Source organism: Cottoperca gobio, chromosome 6 (genome assembly GCF_900634415.1).
Source record: "Cottoperca gobio chromosome 6, fCotGob3.1, whole genome shotgun sequence".
NCBI lineage: Eukaryota > Metazoa > Chordata > Actinopteri > Perciformes > Bovichtidae > Cottoperca > Cottoperca gobio.
In genome coordinates this window covers 7,148,687-7,168,090 of record NC_041360.1, presented here as the reverse complement: position 1 = coordinate 7,168,090, position 19,404 = coordinate 7,148,687, and the positions used below count along the sequence as shown (strand labels likewise).

Genomic DNA, 19,404 nt, shown 5'->3' with positions numbered 1-19,404 from the left:
TATTCATCAAAAACGTAAATGTTTTGTGAAAGCACCACTAGTCTATCCTGCAATATGGTCACAATATCGATATCTTGATCAAAAATATTGTGAAATTTGAGTTTCTCCATATCCCCCAGCCCTAATATGATAGTGATGTATTCTCAGAGCTCCTCACTAACAGCTTCAGGACAGCAGGAACAACAACAGGCAGACAGAGGAGATGACTCAGCTGAAGCGACGTGGCGAACACACAAAACCATTTCTCAAGTGTCAAAACGCGCATGCTCGAGTTTTCAAAGATAAACCTCTAGAGAGAAAAAAAGGATCCAAGTTTAAAATTCCCCATCTCTCTACTTACTACGTCTCCCTTTTCCTTCTGCATAATAGTATTAGTGAGAGCTTGTCCTTGGCTGACCCTGTAATTATCTGTATTATTAGGCTCTGATTGTAGTTTTAGTCACATTCCAGAAATGTTTTGGCAGATACTACCAATATTCATCTGAGTGTGTAAAAAAATGTCTTTAGCATCCGAAAACACGTTTGAAAGAGACTATGAAGCAGGAGGTAGATTGAGTAACATGTGAATGATATTACACGGCACCTTTTACCATTCTAGTTTTAAAGAAAGGAAGCCATGTTGTGCCAGATACAAGCAAAATGTAAAAGTCACTGTGTTGTCAAGGTGATGCGCTTAAGTCAGAGGTTGCATCCATCCACATGAGACTCTCAGCTTTGTGTAGCACGATGAACAAAACACCAAGGTGAACCACAACAACTGTGATCTTGTAATTTCTGCACACTATCCTACATTGACAGACATCAACCACACCCTGAAGGATAATTTTTCCAGTGACAATAGCTGACATTCTCCATTACATGCCTTGATGTAAAGATGTGTTCATCCTATCTTTGTTCTCTCACCACCAGCTATAGGCTTAAATTGTACTGATAGTCATCTGAAGGAATGAGGTGGGACTTTCATTCTAAAGACAGAAACTTACAATCAGGCTGCCTCCAATCTGTGTGTATTCAGATATCTGTACATGAAGAAAGAAAGACCAAGATTACCATTATCGTCACCAATGGAGGTGTGCTTTCTTTTAAAGCAGAGGGAAAGAGCAGGAACAGTCAGAACAGCCACAAACACAGAAACAACAAGGTGCTATATTTGCATTGGTGTGACATTTCTCCGCCAATGCTGCCCATCTGTTCTCTCCCAGCAAAAAAAAAAAAAAATGGATGTCATCATCTCCAACAAGACGTGGTTAATCACATAAATGTGCTTAGATCAATGCTTAGAAACTAGAGTGGAAGTTTCCATTATCAAGTGCCATGTTCTTCAATGTCGTAGTTTAACACCACTTGCACTAATCGCTGTCATCAGGCATACCAGACTTACAAGCCTCTCGAGCCTTTCACGTTGTTATAATCAAAAATGTTAACTGAATGTCATACAGCATTCATACATTCCCAGCTCGGTCATTATGAGTCCTTTGATATACAGGCTCTTTGAGAATCTGAAGGACAAAGTAACAGTGTTAGCAGGCTGGTGCTAGTAGGGGCCAGGGTCACTGAGAGAGGAGCATTTCACACCCGTCAGATCCCATTCCCACCCAGCCTAGACACACTGAAAGACACCCATCAGGGGACCAGCCTTTGCCCCTACGGCCTGTCTGGCCACTACAACCCCCTACCAATATATTCTCTGTGCGTGTGTATATGTACATTGCCTCTCCCTCTCCTCTGCATTTCATCCTTATCCTCCCTCAATCCCTGAGGTCAGCATCGTCTCTGACCTGCATTCTAAGAGTAGCCTTTTGACATATCTGCCCACGACTGGTCATGCCTTCATGGTTCTGAATCTCAGTGTGAATGCTTTCTATAGTAGTCCCAGCTGACTTGCTGTCAGACGTTCTCACTGAAATCAGAAGGGCCCCCAGTGGAAAGAATGGAGAAATCTGATTTGTCTACCCAAGCGGCTGTGGCTTGTCTGGACGCCTACCCAAATGCAAGTCAGATTCCAGGGTTTTGTAAATTGAATGGTTGTTTAAGTCTTGACCCGAGTGGCGAGGGAGGAGGATGGAAGGACTGAAAGACTGTGACAGGAGGGGAACAGTTAGTGGCACAGAGACGCATTTATCTACCTCAAAGTCAAATAATAATAAAATTAAATATAAATCTATCTATCTATCTATCTATATCTATATCTATATCTATATATATCTATCTTAAGCCATTTCAATGGAAAGGAGCTTTTGAGCTTGCGTTTTAGGGAGGGAAGAGAGAAACAAGCACACACAGGCAAGCCACACAGTCATTCCACCACTCGCTTAATGACATCTCTGAATCTACAATGTATTCTAGTCATGCCTTTCATCGTCTTCCCAAAGCCTTGGAGACACAAAAGCATGCACACTGTTAGACAAACAGCTCTCCTTGACATCTTACATGTTTAAACACTACAACCTGAGCCAGGCTGGTGAAGAGGTGGGGGGAGCAGCTTTTGTCAGCTCTCCCACTGCTCCATTACCATGCCCTATTCAGCCGCAGGCCCCCCCAAAAATCGGTCCTAATGACTAAGCGGTATTCTTACAATACAAAACGGGCTTTGTATACATTGTGCCAGGGAGAGTAATTTGATATAGTGGGGTATCAAGTCCATTTCCAAGTCTTTTATTAACGCAGTGTTCATATAGATGGGAGGCTATAGAGTGTGTGGAGTTGGGTGGGGGGTCTCCCAGTAGACAGCAGGGTTTGGAAGAGAAGAGGGATAGGAATTGCTCTGAGATGACAGCAGAGCCACAAGCACAGTCGATGGCTGCAGAAACGTCAGTAGGAGGGTCTGGTTGTCTTTGGCTGCCGTGGCCTTCCTCCCTTTTGAGTTCCTGCATATTAATGGAACCGGCCATCTGTATTTATACTGACTGCTTCCCTGGCTTACTTCCTGCAAACCTTTCTCTGCCATTTGAATAACACCAATACGTTAAAATGGAGCGACCCTAATGAACAGTGCACTGCTTACAATGCTGCCATAATATCACTACCGCAGCACTTGGCCTTGTTGTGGAGGTCATGGGAATGATGTCACATTAGAGGGCCCCACATAGGTTCCTTCTAGACACGGTCATCGACATGTCCTCGAAGATAAATGTCTGATATCAGAACTGAGGAACAAAACCCTTATTAAAAAGACCTGTGCACTGAAACTCAAACTGTGGTCAGTTTATGCATGGATTGACTGAGATTAATCTGTACACTTCCGCTCTCTACACGGAAATGTTTGCCTCACATCCTCCGTGCAAATGCAACTGCTGGACTGTTTGTGTGTGTTCAACATACCAACTGTAGATTAGCTGTACGATAGCTAGCAAGGAACACAACGACAGCACGTGTGTGCGTGTGTGTAATCTAGCATACTACTGGCCCCATTAGCCTAATCATTTTTGCGCTCTTTTATGACTGTATGCTCAAGGATCTCAAACTCATTCTATTGTCGGTTTTATACGTTCATTGCCTGCTGACCCCTCACTCCTTTTAACTGGCAGATCATCTGCTTCAGAAGCAAAACCATTTTGGGGAATCAGCTAGGCTAAACAAACCTAACCTAGTCTGTTGCAGGCTACATTTTTGCCCTTGTCGTGGCCCAAAAACTGACAGTCACAGAAAAGCATGGTCTCATTTAGAATACGAGCATCTGCAGATTATTCCATACATGACATGTTATGATCCACTAAAGTTAGGCACAATACAAGATGAAAAAATCTAATTTTCAGCATAAGCAAGAACAATTTTTTCAGAAAATGTGCCCCTTCCTAATTTATAGACAGTCCCTCACACTCTCTCGTAATTCATCTCTACCAAGTGTTCTACATCTTTCCCTAACCTGTCACCCAGATGAAGACACCATCAAACTTCTGGCACCATTTTTGCAAACACACCGTTTCCTTCCATTACTCACAACTGGATAATAACATGGAAATTCTTTAACCTACTTCAATAAAAAAAAGTTTAGTGTTTGATTTGTGTTCTGTCTCTGCTCACTTGAAAGGCAGACCTGACCGTGCTGACCCTACTCGCCAGCCTGTAATTTTAAGCCCATATCCGTCCCTGACCCTGCCTTTCACCGCAAATCATGTGACCAACCTAACATCTCAAAGACAGCGCCAGCATGTGGACGGCTGTATGCTGCTAATATTTTCCTCCTGTATGATGCTGCCTAGAAAACGAAAAGTTAACCTGTCACCAGTTCTTTTAAAGTAAGTGCTTCAGGGGAGAATATGCAATATAAGGACATCAATCTTATAATGAAGAGGGAAAGACAACCTTGGAGGGTGCAATGACACTCTTTGCCGTGCCAAAATGTGAAGCACTCTTTTCATCTCTGAACCTAATTAGGCCGATGACTCCGAATAAGTCTCTTAAATTTAAAAGACCGAAAAGATGACAAGAAACTAATTGTTCATGGCTCCTGAGAGAGCAATGCTATCAGTGCCTTCAAAAATGATTGTGGGAGGAGGATGTCATTTATGGTTCAAGGGGAAAAACGTATCAAAGCAATCATTCAAATACAGTAATTGACTCATTCACAACACAAGAATTCCCCAATACTGTTTTAAATAGCATCCAAACACCAATGGACCCCAACCACTAATGGAAAAGTGTGGGAGGAAAAAGTATGCTTATCTGAAGGAGACTACAGCGGATCCACACACACACACACACACACACACACACAGAGGCACCCACACATATCGCACTTAAATCAGGTGAACATTAGAGAAATGCAGGCTAGGTTGGGCTGCCCTGGTGTCCATGTGTGTGTGTGTGAGAGAGAATGAAGCCAGCTACAGCTCAGGGAGGTGACCGTTATCATACTGGCCCATGCAAATAGCACAACAATGGAGTGCTGCAGAGTTCAGCCGTGTAGCCTCTTGTGAGTCAATGTGGCTGATAACGTGCCTCCCCACAGACTGTGGCTTTCCAGTCACTGAAAACCTATTGTGTCAAGGTGAAAGGACTAATAAGAGGGAATGCAAACACTAATGGGCTTTTAGTCAACCATGATCAGGAGTGTTTAGAGCAGTCACACTTTTAATTAGGTTTAATCAACAAACCGTTAATTGCTGTAAGATGGTATTCGTGATCAACACTATGTTGTAACGTGTAAGCATGAAATACTATTTTATTAAAAAAAATAGGCCAATCAAACCAACTTATTTTCTGTCAGCAGATGTTTATCAATTGCTAAACCTAATTTAAAACATATCATATTTTAAGTCAAAACATTAATATAGCCATGTTATAACACTTCTGTTTTAGCTTATCTTTCAACAAATAAAACATTTATTAAGAGAAAATTCTTGTAATAATGAAAAAGGTCAGTACTTAGTTAAACGTGACTACTTAAATTCGACTTTAGATACAGCTGACCTTTCACTACTATTAGCAGTCACAATACGGAGGTTCAGGTCATTTCACACGCTACAATGAGCTCATCACATTCAGGGGAAATTCATCGTGCTTGGCTGAATGACAGCAGCTAAAACCCCAAATGCATGACTAAAAATGTGCATCTTACCATGAAAAATAGATATATTTTATTCTCTTTATTCTATCCTGTACATTAAGTATTTGCAGCTCATGTCTTTCACACATCGAGGGAAGACAATGTAAGAGAAAGTGAGCAAAACAACATGAGCCACAAAAGGAGTGGAGTTATTTGGCAAAATGATACTCACCAGCCAAGGAAGCGAAGCTCAAAAAGGTCCATCTACAGACTTGCATTGCTGAAAATTGAGCATCTACTCTATTTTAAAGGCTGATCACACTATTTATCCAATCAACAGAATCCACTCACTTGCAGAGCATATCTGCACTGACTCTTTTGACCACCTGCTTCAACTCCATGCTCAAGAGTCTGACTTTTTTTTTTAATCCTGCTTCTTTTTGTGTCCCCTGTTCCCTCCTCTATTATTTAGCCCACCTCTTTTGCATCCCTCCCATTATTCTCCCTCCCTCTCTTCTGTGCCTCAGCCTGTAAGGTGGGAACTGGGAAAATCCCAAAGCACTTGAGGAATCTTGTCGCTCTCCGTCTGTCTGTCGGTCTGTACCAGTCTCAAAATATTACTGTTTTCTGCTCAATTCTGACCCAAGTTAAAACCTGAAATATAGTACAGAGACACACACTCACCTGCGTTGTATAATAATAGGAGCACAACAAGCAGTTAGGAAACAAAGAATGAATTTAGATCATTCCCACAATGAGGCCACTCCCCCCAACCTCTCACTATCTATAACCACTCCCTAAAAGTTCTGTTTTATATCCCCTGACCCAGTATCATGTTCAGCTGCCTATCAGGGCAGGGGCAGCACTCCCCCCCCCCCCCTCTCATTACCTCCCCCTGCAGCCTAGTCTTAGTTAAGCTCATACTCCTGCATGACCGCTTGTCCATTGACTGCTTTAACCCTTTTCCTGGTTCACCAGCTCAGCCAGCAATAAGCCTATTTGTGTAGACACGTACATGCACACACGCACAAACATAGACCCAAGATTGTTCACACACACACACACACACACGCACACGCACACGCACACGCACACGCACACGCACACGCTGCCATGTCCGTACCCAATGCCTGGAGGCCAGGACCAACCCTCTATAGAAAAAGCTTTTAATTAGATAACAGTGAGAGAAAGAAAAGTGGAGCGAAGGGAGCTCTAAAATGGGCAGGGTGGTTAGTGGTGGCTGTTGAGTAATGCCATTGGACTACGGCTGGCTTTAAGGAATCCCCCTTTCTGGAGCCCAAAAGCAGATCAATATGAAGACAGCGTGCGGAGAATGGCTGCTGGCAGCACTTCCCCTCTGCAACAGGGGCGGCTTGCCTGGAATTAAGAGAATTCTGAAAATCCCATTTTGGAGAAAAGCCTGGCCTGACTAACTCAGCTTGGACTTCGGTGTTCTCACTTACCGAATATGTCCAACCCCCCACAAATCTTTTGTCCGGATAAATCTGGAACATGTACACAAGCGCACACAAAACTAATAATGATAGTCGGTAAAGGTATATTATCGCAATGGTGAGCAATTACCCACCTCAAGTACAAATATGCATATCTTGAACACACACCCTACTACCCTACTAATATTTAACTAGTAATAGAAAATGGTTATAACATTTTTTATTTTTTAAATAAAAAGGTTGTCACTTGAAGTTTTTGGGGTTTTCATCCCCCATAACCTAAAGTTCCACGCATACCAGACTAGCTGACAGTTTTTTCTACAATTGGCTCTGTTGATACATAAATGATACTACACCAAATCCTCAACCTTTTGTGCTGCAATGTTTGTTAACATGGTGAGTGTGCTTGACTACAGCTTTGGCTCAAGATACATAAGCACTCTGGGCAGGCAAAGAAGGTTTTAATTCCATGGTAGCCTTTTCCTCAAACCCAGCTTCTCCAGTGCTGGCCAAACCCAACGTGCCCACAATAAGCTACGACACTCTGCTCTCTGCTTTGATAAACCAAGGAAACCAAAACAGTGCGTCAGAAATAGAATTCAAGGGCCACTACTCTTGGCATAGCAGCAGGGACCCAATAAAGCCTAAATGTCACCCACATTATACATAGCACGAAGGATAGGATGGGAAGGATCAATCACTCATTGTGTGCTTCCACAGCAAATTAACCTTTAAAGTAAATACGTGACTGCTGATGCTTAAACACAGAGCTTCTACACATACCTAATAGCATTTAACATGTAGCGCCTTCAGGATTAGCACTACTCCAATGACCTTCTAAGAGCACCAGACAGTTAATATTCTCTATTATCTATAATAGGGCATAACATAGATGGTCTAAGAGTCTTCTATATAGTCCTTGAAGGCTCAAGAATCCTATCAGTGTGTTACTTGCACAGGGCCATCTGTTGGACACAGCCACAGAACTGTCACAGCTGCCTCAGTATCATAAATAATGAAAATTCAATTATGCAATGTTGAATTGATCCATAAAGCTACTACAAGAGGCACACATGAGGTTACATCCCCGACCTGCACAAGCCTGCTCTACACATGTTTGTTCCTGCGCCTGATAAGAGAAGATGAACTCAAAGCAACAAGGTTAACTTAGGTTTGTAGGGTTTTTCCTCTTTACTGAATTTCAGTACCGACACATCTGTCTTTTTAAAAGTCCTCAATACAAATTTGACATGTGTCTGCAAGAAATGCAGGGTTTTCCCCAAAGAATGCAGTTTCCATTTCGATATGGCTGCACAACTATTCAGCGATTCCAAAATTCTGCTACGCAAGGTACGCAATCTAACTATCCCAAGTCCTTTAAGTCCCCATGAAGCGGATATCGGAGAGCAATTTGCCTCCAAATATTTACACGTTTCCTGTAAAAACAATACAATATGGAGGGACATGTTGCGGATATTGATTGCCATTTACAGTAGCCAATAGTGCCATCATCGGATTTGGCTGACGCATCGGACAGAGATGAAATGGAGGAAGATGATAAGCATGAAGAAGTCGGTTTAGGAGAGAGGCCATACATGTGTGAGCATACATCACAACGATGTAAAAACTAAGTATTGAGAAATACATTTGGTTGACGTGTGGTCTGACAAAGCATTAACTAGCAAGTTAGCGTTAGCTAAATGCAGTCAGAGTCAGACTCCTCATTGGTTGATAAAAGCAGAATGAGTGGAATTCTGAAATTGCTACAAGGTCCAAAAAAAACTGTCGAGAGGCAAGTAAAAACACTGGCCCTGACGAACCTTTCAATACTGGAGAGGAGTCTGAGTGAGCAGTTGGTACATGGTCTGAAAAGTGTGGGAACCTCTGAGTTCGACTAATAGCTGGACACGTAACATCTGAAACAGACACTGAAAGATAGAGCACTGCAAGTATCCCGAAAAAAAAAGAAAGTGTATTACTTGCAGGACCATTCTTCAAGAAACTAGAAACACCAAGGTCATGAACCTTCCAGCTGCACGGATACAGTTAATACAGCAGTGCATAGAGGAATGACATAACATAAGGACGGATGGACATCAACAGGTCCATCTCCTTGTTCCAGCTGTTGATAGAGCAGTAGTGGCCCCAAGGCACAATGATTATCGCCTCAGTCAAATGCTACACAAAGCAGATGGTAAAGATGGAAGAGAAGGGCAAAGTCCTCTCCCTCCCTCTCCAAACACACACACACACACACAGCGCTCTGCAGTGGCATTGTAATCATGTTTAATGCAGCCTTTTCTTAAAAAATATAAAAAATATAAAAATACAAAATACAAAATACAACTACACAATAGGAAGCGTTTTACAATGTTACTGTCTTTGTGTGCCCAACCCATGAATGCAGACTATAAGGCGGAAGGCTACCATGGGCGTTTTGGAAAAATAAGAAATGTCAATCATCAGCTGTACAAGACGAAAAGCCTGCCAACAACAGAAACGTGTAATCAAGACAAATCTTCCCTTCCTTCATTTTAAACGTGTCCACAAAACCTCGGACAGGACACAACAACCCAAACAAGTTCACAAACGGGACATTGTTTACCGTCAACTTGGGTGGAACAGTCCATTAGATGTGGTTGTGTGCATCTGTGTATCAGTTTGTGTGTTGCTGTACACATGTGTGCATGAGCAGCAGCCTTCGCCTTTTCACACATGTGAGCTGTAAGGCCCATCATGGCTGATCCCCTAAGCCTGCTGTATGAAACATTTCTGACAAAACATTGAACTGGCAGGAGCAGGCATCAAAGCACTCACACACACATATTGACTCAAATCATAAGCTTGATCCTTTCACAAGGCACAGAGCATCTCACATATCAAAGGTCTCCCTCAAACACTCAATAGCATCCCTTTCAGCTAGCTACATGAAAGAGAACACTGTGGTGTCTTATAATATACGGTTTTCTCATTCACAGAGACAAACTTCAAAAGAGGTCTAACTCAAGTAAGAAACATTTCAGTGTCCCCTTGGTTTGGTGTTTCCTGGTAGCTTCAGTAATAAATGATCAGGGGGGTGGCAGGGTCATTTATAATTTGGCACACTAAACGCCTTACCAGATTTGCCTTTTTTAGATCGGCCACTTTATATATATACACACACACACACACACACACACACACACACACACACACACACACACACACACACACACACTGGGGCTTCAGTCAAAGACCGAGTGTGAAAATGAATTGCAAACATCTGGCCAAGTCCTTATCACCATGGGAAAATGTCTCAGGACAAGCCTGTGTTATCCATGCTCCAGGGTCCGTCTCATCTGGACTTCAACTGTGGTTTAGCAGCCATGTCAAACTCTCAAGTAGTGCTTCTCATTAATGGGGAATTACTGAAAAGCGATAGGCTCGTGTGCTTTCCGACCTGAGGCTGTTTTGCCTCCAATGCCACGCAGTTCTCTCCACACTTGAACATGTGGGCAGAACTAAGTCAAGTCAGTAAATTAAATTAGGCTAGTAGAGGGGGTGTGCAAATAGAGTCAGACTGTTGGGTCTGTTGTTTTTCCTCACCAGAAGGGAAGTGAGCACTGCCCTGGTAGCTACAAGTAACTTCTTGTTTTCTTTTTTCAAAAGTAGAGTTGATAAAGAGGTTCTAGGCTTATAGTCAACAACACTTCCAAAAACCAGAGGCAAGGTCCTGATATAAAAGATGACAATGAAATGTATTAATAAAAAAGATGAATGAATCTTTGGTCAGGACCATTCTTATTATGAACTTGTTTTTCTTGACTAGAGGAGTTACACACACACACACACACACACACACACACACACACACACACGATTTAGCATTGCATTGCATGATTAAAATCGTTGGACTCTCATAGCAAAGCGCCTACATTACCCACAATGCAACTCAAACAGCAATAGTTTGGTCAAAGATTGAGGTGTGTTATGTTGGTAGCTGCTAAATCTGCACCGATCCCAGGGCTTTATGACTCCAGTGTATGAACGGATGGAGACTAGCAGAAAAAGGAGACAAGAAACAGAAAGAGCTGCGATTCCTGGTGAGTTCTGAGATCAGTCAGAGGCTCTTTGGAGCGAAAAATAAGTGGAATGTGAAAACACGCCAATGGCCAAATTTGCATGAATAAAAAGGTAGACAAAGAAATAGCTTCTAAACCAAAATGTCAAAACTTTAGAAACCGATGCTTACGTGACAGCGATCAGTGTACACTCACACTGGGTATAATGGAGTGCACAAAAAGATTCAGAATATCCTTTCATCATTTATTCTTGTGTTGCAGAGACAGGAGAAAGATAATCAGACAGTTACTTACAATACAGCAATATTAAATGAATGCCCCTTATATCTTTCTAGAACTTACTAAATGATCCTGCTTTTAGAAACTGCTGTGCAGTTGGCATGTTTCACCAATTGTGTTGCAGTGCTTTTCAAGTTTGAATGACATAAATACAGAGCAACAAATTGGGTCTAAAGAGAAAAGCAGTTGGCCAAGCAAGCCACTAGAGAACTGAACCAGTGCCAACGCACCCACACACACACTTTGGCATGGAGCGATTTCATGCAAAAGTGAAGAGAAGATAGGGAATATTCATGTCTTTAATCAGACCAGACACTAAAAGCACACAGATAACAGAGATGGCTGAATTGAATATGCCTTCACCCTCACAAAGCAATTAAAGTGGTCCGAACAGATGTTCAGCTATGCACATCATACTGTCACGACTTTAATGATGCCACAGGGAGAGCGATGCGTTAGCATGGGTGTAAGAAAATATCGGTACTCGATGTGTATCGGGATATTAGGTTTTGTGATGCTGTATAGATTTCTCAAAAAAACTATCAATTTGTTTTTGTTAAAAAAATAATTATATATAGTCTTTATCTGAAGAATCCTGCTAGCACTTTTATTTTGTACTAATATAGGCAAATGTTAATTATTTTTGCTCTGATTGCACATAAAGTAGTGCTAGGATGTTGTATGACTAATATAAGCACATCCTACTGTTCTGATTACATCAAAACAAACTACACTTATGCATATGGTGGTGTGTTCTTTATACTATGACCAACAATTACATTTTTATTAAATCGCAATACATCACCTTGCTTACAGTATTGCGATATATCGCAATATATATCATAACCCCATGATTCATATCACAAAATTATTGACCATACATAGCCCTCAGTGTTATTATGTTTTTAATGATATAAAAAAAAATGTTTATATATAATATGAATATAAATAAAAAATATATAAATATTTCACAAATGCTAAATAAACTTAAGGTGGAAAAAAAGATTTCCCTCTTGAATCAAAATCTCTGTCATGACATAAAAAGGAAACTGGTCAAATTCCCAGCAACAACTGTGAGAAAGTGGCCATAATGTCAAAAACAAATGAAACCTGAATGATAACAATGTCACAAAGGTGACATTGTTGGTTGGTAGGGATGCTGTCATCTTTTCGTTTAGCTTTGGCCTATTAGGGGAGCCAATAAGCGGTCTTTCTCTCTGACCCAGCTGGCTGCAGAACACTATTACAGGGGAACAGTTTGGACTTTGACCCTGCAGCCTGCAGAGAGCTGGGAACAACTTTTGTGCTCCTCTGCCTCCCATTGAGAGAACCAGGAACCAGACAGGTTGCTTAATATTCAGCCCTTTCCCCTGCTGTTAGTGAGTTATGACGGTCTAATAATGTGCATTCCAGCACTTGCAAGATTTTCCCAGTCTGTGCGCAGGTGTTGTGTTGCCTTTGATTGGTGTATGCTGTCCTCCAGGGAAAAAAATAAATACAACCAACACTTCCCCCCACCATCAACTTTTTCTCCCTCCTCCTGTTACAACAAATGAGCTCACTGTTTTTACAATGATTAGCGCTTGAGGGACACATTCACTTCAGCAGTAAATGTGCAAGGCCCAAGTGATTTTAATGTTTGCTTATGGATAACAACAAAATACACCACGCAGAACTGAGAAATGGAGTAAATCGCAGTTTACGCAGAGACAAAGAAAACGGAGGCAGCCAACATGGATTCTGTCAATATAAAGCAAACAGCTCAGTTTACATAAAACCCCCAATTGGTCCAACTCAATGCAGATAAGGTTTCATCAAAATTCACTCACACAGAGAATTAAAAAAGGTAATGCAATTCATAAAATTGAAGCACAGCAACAACTAGGATAAATCTCATGTGACATGCACAACAAAAACTAGAGGAAAAGCTCAGTTTAGGCCATTGAAGCACCACCACTTGACTAAACTAGGACATGAAAGTTAAAACCTGAAAGCAATGTAAAGAAACAGGATTGTCACGAGAGCCATAAAACAGCGCTTTCCCACTGAAGTGAGCGTCTCCTGCACTTCTGATGTGAGAGACAACCTATTGTACAGATCGCATACCTGTGATTGTTCATGGCTACACATGATACGAGAGCAACAGCAGCACACAAAGCTTTGAAGAAGACACAGCGCTTAAGCGGAAGAAAAAAACCTAGAAAAAGCTCTTCGGGCCCTACTCATTAGCAAAAAAAAAAAAAAAAAAAAAAAAAAATCACACCCACCACATAATCCACCACCTGCCTTCAAAAAACATAGGGAGAAGTGTAATTCATTGAGAATCCAGGTATGCATGGAAAGCACAGAGAGCACTACGAGCGGGAGATAAACAGCCTACGACTGATTAAAACTGCAAAGCCTTCAGTCTGCCTAAGTAGCTTGGTGTCCTCGACGGTGGGTGATTATCCTGCGCTCTGCTTAGGGATATATTAGACTGTCAAAAAGCAGTTAGAGAACAGCCAGCTGGTCTAGCCACAGCATCCCGGGTGAAGCAGCATTTCTATCACTTCGGAGCAGATGAGCTCCTCGGAGAGCAGCACAAACTCCTCCTGGGGCAACACATAGAAAGTATTGAGCGCTAAGAATCTGGCTTTCTTGAGATCAGTCTTTCTGATCATAAATGACTGCTCCTCACTGATCATTAGTGGTACTATATTTTGGGTGATGTTAACACAGTACACCCAAGGGATCTCACATGGAAACTAGTTTTGCACATACTAGCAGAAGACAGTTAGACTTTGTATCATTTGAAAAAGAAAAAGTTGAGGTTTGTAAATGAAATAGTGTCAAGAGGAGAAGAGAGAAGAGCTGCCGGGGCAAATAAGGCTGAAGAGAAGAGTCCATTTTCCAGGGTAGAATGAATAACACACTTGAGTGGACCATGAAGGGGGGAAAGAGGTCTTTGTGTAACAACAGAGTCACGGTCATAGTGACAATAAAAGTCTCTGTCATGGGTTAGAGCTGTTTAACCTTTTGATCCTCTTCCTTCTTGATGTGGTCTTTGAATCTTGAAGGGTCTAGTTGAAGCAGAAAAACTAGCTTTTGACTGCAGCGAGTCAAAACACCGAGTTTACTTAGTAGAAAATGTAGTTTACATTCCTGACATTGTATTCTCTGAACTCAATTTAAATTAGAAAGAGGCTTTAAAAAGTGAGAAGACATTAAAAGTAAAATGTCTCGCATAATTCAAAAATGTTAACGTTTGTCCACAAAGGGTGGAAAAAAAGCAATGCAGTGTCATCTCTCATATTTTAACTGTGAGCAAGTCAAATGATCCCAATGCAACAAGGATTTTGTCATTTGCTTTACAAAAATTAGTTATGAACAATAATAAACTGATTTTTAGGCAGTAACACACAATTACTCTACTGTGACCAGTAACAGTGGGTAAAGAATACTTTCTGGTACTTGTTTTCAGTGACGATTACAACAGAAAGAGATGAGTTATCAGTGAGTAATCAATGTAACAAGGAAGTTCAACTTTGACAGGAAGACAACTTGGACATTGTGCAATAGCAGTCACTGATTCATTCATCATCATCATCTTCATCATCATCAACAAGTACTGCTGAAGACACACAATGTTCTAGGATGTCTGGTCGGCTATCAACTGTAGAAATGCGACGGCTCACAAATAATGTTTTCTTACTAAGATTTCTTAAATGCCGTACAATAAAATGAAGCCTTATTCATTTGCCAAGGATTGTGTTTACAGCTGCATCAGCATCTCTGCGCTTAGCTGGCTCTCAGACTACACTGAAACCTACAAAATACTCGACCAGCCTGTGAAAACAACAAGAATCAACGCGATCACTTTAAGTGCTCAGTGCCAGTTGGAAGAGTTTGGGAAGCAACTTTTACAAAACAAGGTGTCCTTAAACGCCTCCACCCCCATATATCTATGTGTCAAAACAGCGGGGTTCTCGCCAACACAGCGCCAAATGTTTCCAGCGAATCAGACGAAGGCTTTAGTGTGGACAGGGAGGAGGTTATAACGGTCGGTAAGCCTGTAAAGTTATTGCCACCATGGCACTTGGCACCACATCAGTGTGCACGGAGCCTGGTGGTAGAGCTGCAGTCAACGACGCAGAGTGGAAAAACTTCCAGAAAGCACCACGCTGCTGGACTGTAGCGACCCATACACCTTTCAGCCTGCAGGCTCAAACCAAACACACGCTTCCATTTTCAGTTCAGCCAAATCACTGTTTCTGACGTCGTATGAATTAGGCATAAAACCTGCGACACACGCTGGCGTTTGGGTCGAAATTTAAACCCGCTGTTTGCGGTTTTCGACGCGGTCAATCGTTGTAAGGCAGCCACATACAATGAATAAGTTTTAACCGACACAGCGACCGTCAAGTTACCAAGTACTGCGTACGATTTGTGTCTAAATAACAAGGCTGTATAGGTGCAGTATCTGTTAAATACATATATTATTCCGTTAAATCATTCTCGAGTGAAACTTCACCTTAAGTTAAGTGCAGCTCCGGGAAAACAGTGCAGCAACTTGCTCGCTCCCGGCGTATGGCTGTTGCTCAACTTGTAGAGAGCCAGATACCCAGCTGTGACAACCACTGTCAAGCTAGTTGTAATTCCAGCTACAACCTCCGGTATTAACCTTCGAAATAAAAGGATCAAAAGCACTGGCAACGGGCACTTTTTGCTGATTAACAACTTAATAACTCCATATAAACCTAAAACTAACTAAACAAATACGTACTTTGAAATTCATCAATACTAAGCTAAAACAAGAAACACATTTTATGTTTTGTATTTTTATTTTTCATTTGCTTCATAAGGCTCACAAAAGCTTTTATTTCTTTAAGCACAAACATAGCAAGTTCCGGTAGCATAGCGTGTGACGTAAGAGGGAAACAGCCGTAAACAAACGGTTGTAAAGTAAGTAAATTAATAGATTAATGAATTAAAAAAAATTTGTTGTGCTTTTTTAAAGCGCTTCTGATATTAATATTTATTGACCATGTAAATCAATTGTTGGCTTCTACTTTATCCTTCATTTTCAACTCCAAATCATTCATCCTTCTTCTACTTAACTTGTTAACAATACATCTCAACTATCACCACACTTTTTTACAGAAATCAAGCGATGGTTTCTGGTTTAGTTTACTCGGTTAACTATCATGGCTCTGGTTCATTGCATGAAGCAAAACCTAAACATTTGGGGGAAAAAAATCTTATGTTATTCACATAAATGTGATATGTACATTTGTGGTCACAAGTTTACATCATGGCAGTCTTGAGTTTCCAATAATTTCTAAAACTCTCATTTTTCTGTGATAGACTGATTGAAGCACATACTTCTTTGTCACAAAAAAGATTCATGAACTTTGGTTCTTTTATGAATTTATTATGAGTCTACTGAAAATGTGACCAAATCTGCTGGGTCAAAAATATACATACAGCAATGCTAATATTTGGTTACATGTCATTTTCACCTCAATTAGGTGCTTTTGAAAGCCATCCACAGGCTTCTGGCTGAATCTTTGACCACTCCTCTTGACAGAATCGGTGCAGTTCAGCTAAATTTGTTGGCTTTCTGACATGGACTTGTTTCTTCAGCACTGTCCACATGCTGTCAGGACTTTGTGGAGGCAATTCTAGCCTGATTTAGTCGTTCCTTTACCACTTTTGATGTGTGTTTGGGGTCATTGTCCTGTTGGAACACCCAACTGCGCCCAAGACCCAACCTTCTGGCTGATCATTTTATGTTCTCCTGAAGAATTTGGAGGTAATCCTCCTTCTTCATTATTCCATTTACTTTCTGCAAAGCACCAGTTCCATTGGCAGCAAAACAGGCCCAGAGCATAATACTACCAGCACCATGCTTGACAGTAGGCATGGTGTTCTTGGGGTTAAAGGCCTCACCTTCTCTCCACCAAAAACATATTTCTGGTCATTGTGGCCAAAAAGCTACATTTTTGTTTGATCTGACCACAGAACTTTCCTCCAGAAGGCCTTTTCTTTGTCCATGTGATCAGCAGCAAATTTCAGTCGAGCCTTAAGGTGCCGCTTCTGGAGCAAGGGCTTCCTTCTTGCACAGCAGCCTCTCAGCCCATGCCGATGTAAAACACGCTTGACTGTGGACACTGACACCTGTGTTCCAGCAGCTTCTAGTTCATAGCAGACCTGCTTTTTGGTGTTTCTCGGTTGAATCTTGACCATCCTGACCAATTATCTCTCAACAGCAGGTGATAGCTAGCTTGCATTTTCTTGCTGGTCGTGGCAGTGACACAGCTGTGCCATGCACTTTATGCTTACAAACAATTGTTTGCACAGTTGATCTTGGGACCTGTAACTGCTTTGAAATGGCTCCAAGTGACTTTCCTGACTTTTTCAAGTCAATAATCCGCTTTTTCAGATCTGTGCTGAGCTCCTTTGACTTTCCATTTGTGGCTGAGTCTAATGATTGTATCCAATGAGCCATATTAAAATTGGATCACCAGCTGTAGTCAATCATAATCACTCACAAGAAGTTAAGAGGCCATGCCATGCCATACCACTACGTTACCAAAATTAATAATTCATGTTGCTGTATGTATATTTTTGACCCAGCAGATTTGATCACATTTTCAGTGGACTCACAATAAATTCCTAAAAGAACCAAAGTTCATGAATCTTTTTTGTGACAAAGAAGTATGTGCTTCAATCACTCTCACAGAAAAATGAGAGTTTTAGAAATTATTGGTAAATCAAGACTGCCATGACATGTTCTTTACAAGTGTATGTAAACTTTTGACCATAACTGTGCATATATGTCTCAGAATACTATGCTTTTCACTAGGTTCTGCGTCATATTCTGGATTCTTGTTGTTTTTGTAATTGTACGCATTTTAAGCACATCATGACTTAGCCAAGTCAGAAATTAAACATTAATCATAATGTTTTTTCTTCTCATTCAATTATCCTTTAATTTGCGTATAGGGCCACCAGATTGCTGTCCAGCCAGTGCTGGCATGCCATTCCTCTGACTTGTGATTCCTAAACAAGTTAAAATAAGCAAGGAAATCAATTATCACTGAATAACTTTGCTCTGTAGGGGTAAAACTTTACTGGCACCGAACTTTACAGTTTTCCAAGGAAGGGCAAGGTTTCCACTTACAACTGCCAATTTTCATTTGTGAGCAAAGACATTGAAACAATATTCCTTTTAAGACAAGAAGAGTTTATAGTCTGTGTCTGTGACATGTTGTAGATCAGTGGTTCCCAAACCTCTTCCTTAAGGGACCCCTTTTTTTTTTCTATCATTGAGTAAACTGAGGACCCCCTGACTAAATAACATTATTTTATGGATATTTCATATTATATTCAATGCATAACAATAACAGTATAGAACAACTGATAAACTATAGAATTAACCCGAATAGCAAAGGCAATAATAAAACGGGTGATTTGGATGACTTTTTGTTTATTTGTATTAATCATACATACTGTACTTAATAGGCTTCTTTTCTGACAAATTCAGTGTTTTTTTCTCCCTGACAATTAGCCATTGCTCTATTAGCTCTTTGGTTGTTTTAACTGCAAACCTTTCTAATGCAGGATGAGGCTTTTTTTAGCAGAGGTTCTGTTAATATAAAGCTTGTGTTTACTTCTTCCCTGTGTCCCTATCCTATGAGAGTTGGAGAAAAAAAGAAGCTTGTACTTCAATTTATATACCTTAAATAATAATCCAAACTTCAAACTTTCATTTAGTTTTTTTTCACAGAAATGAATGATAACCTGAGATATAAGACAACTTTATTTTTAAAAGGCAACACCACCTAAATTAAGAATTACAATATTTTGTTTAAGAAAGTTAAATCAATATTTGTGAACATCATGAACTCTCTCACTCTCTCTCAAACCCAGAAATCAGGCCTTGCGAAAGCCAGAAATAAAGCCTTGCGACCCCCCCATGAAGTTTTGGCGACCCCTACTGGGGGTAAGGCCCCCAGGTGGGGAATTAGTGCTGTAGATGAATATTCCCTGGTCATGTTTCTGTGCCTTTGAGTCCACGCTGGTTTGACTAAGAAAGGCCTTCGGTTTCACTACTGTCAATCACTTTAACAGGTGCCTTGTG

General features: G+C 41.0%; 1 protein-coding gene across 1 annotated transcript in view; it reads right to left on the bottom strand.

The window, feature by feature from the left end:
- Positions 1 to 15,896, bottom strand: part of LOC115009182 (solute carrier family 45 member 3) — a 28,777-nt gene extending 12,881 nt beyond the window's left edge. The window contains exon 1 of the mRNA XM_029433003.1: positions 15,793 to 15,896. The gene's annotated coding sequence lies outside the window, so the exon portion shown is untranslated. The remainder of the gene's footprint in view (positions 1 to 15,792) is intronic.
- Positions 15,897 to 19,404: the final 3,508 nt, after the last annotated feature.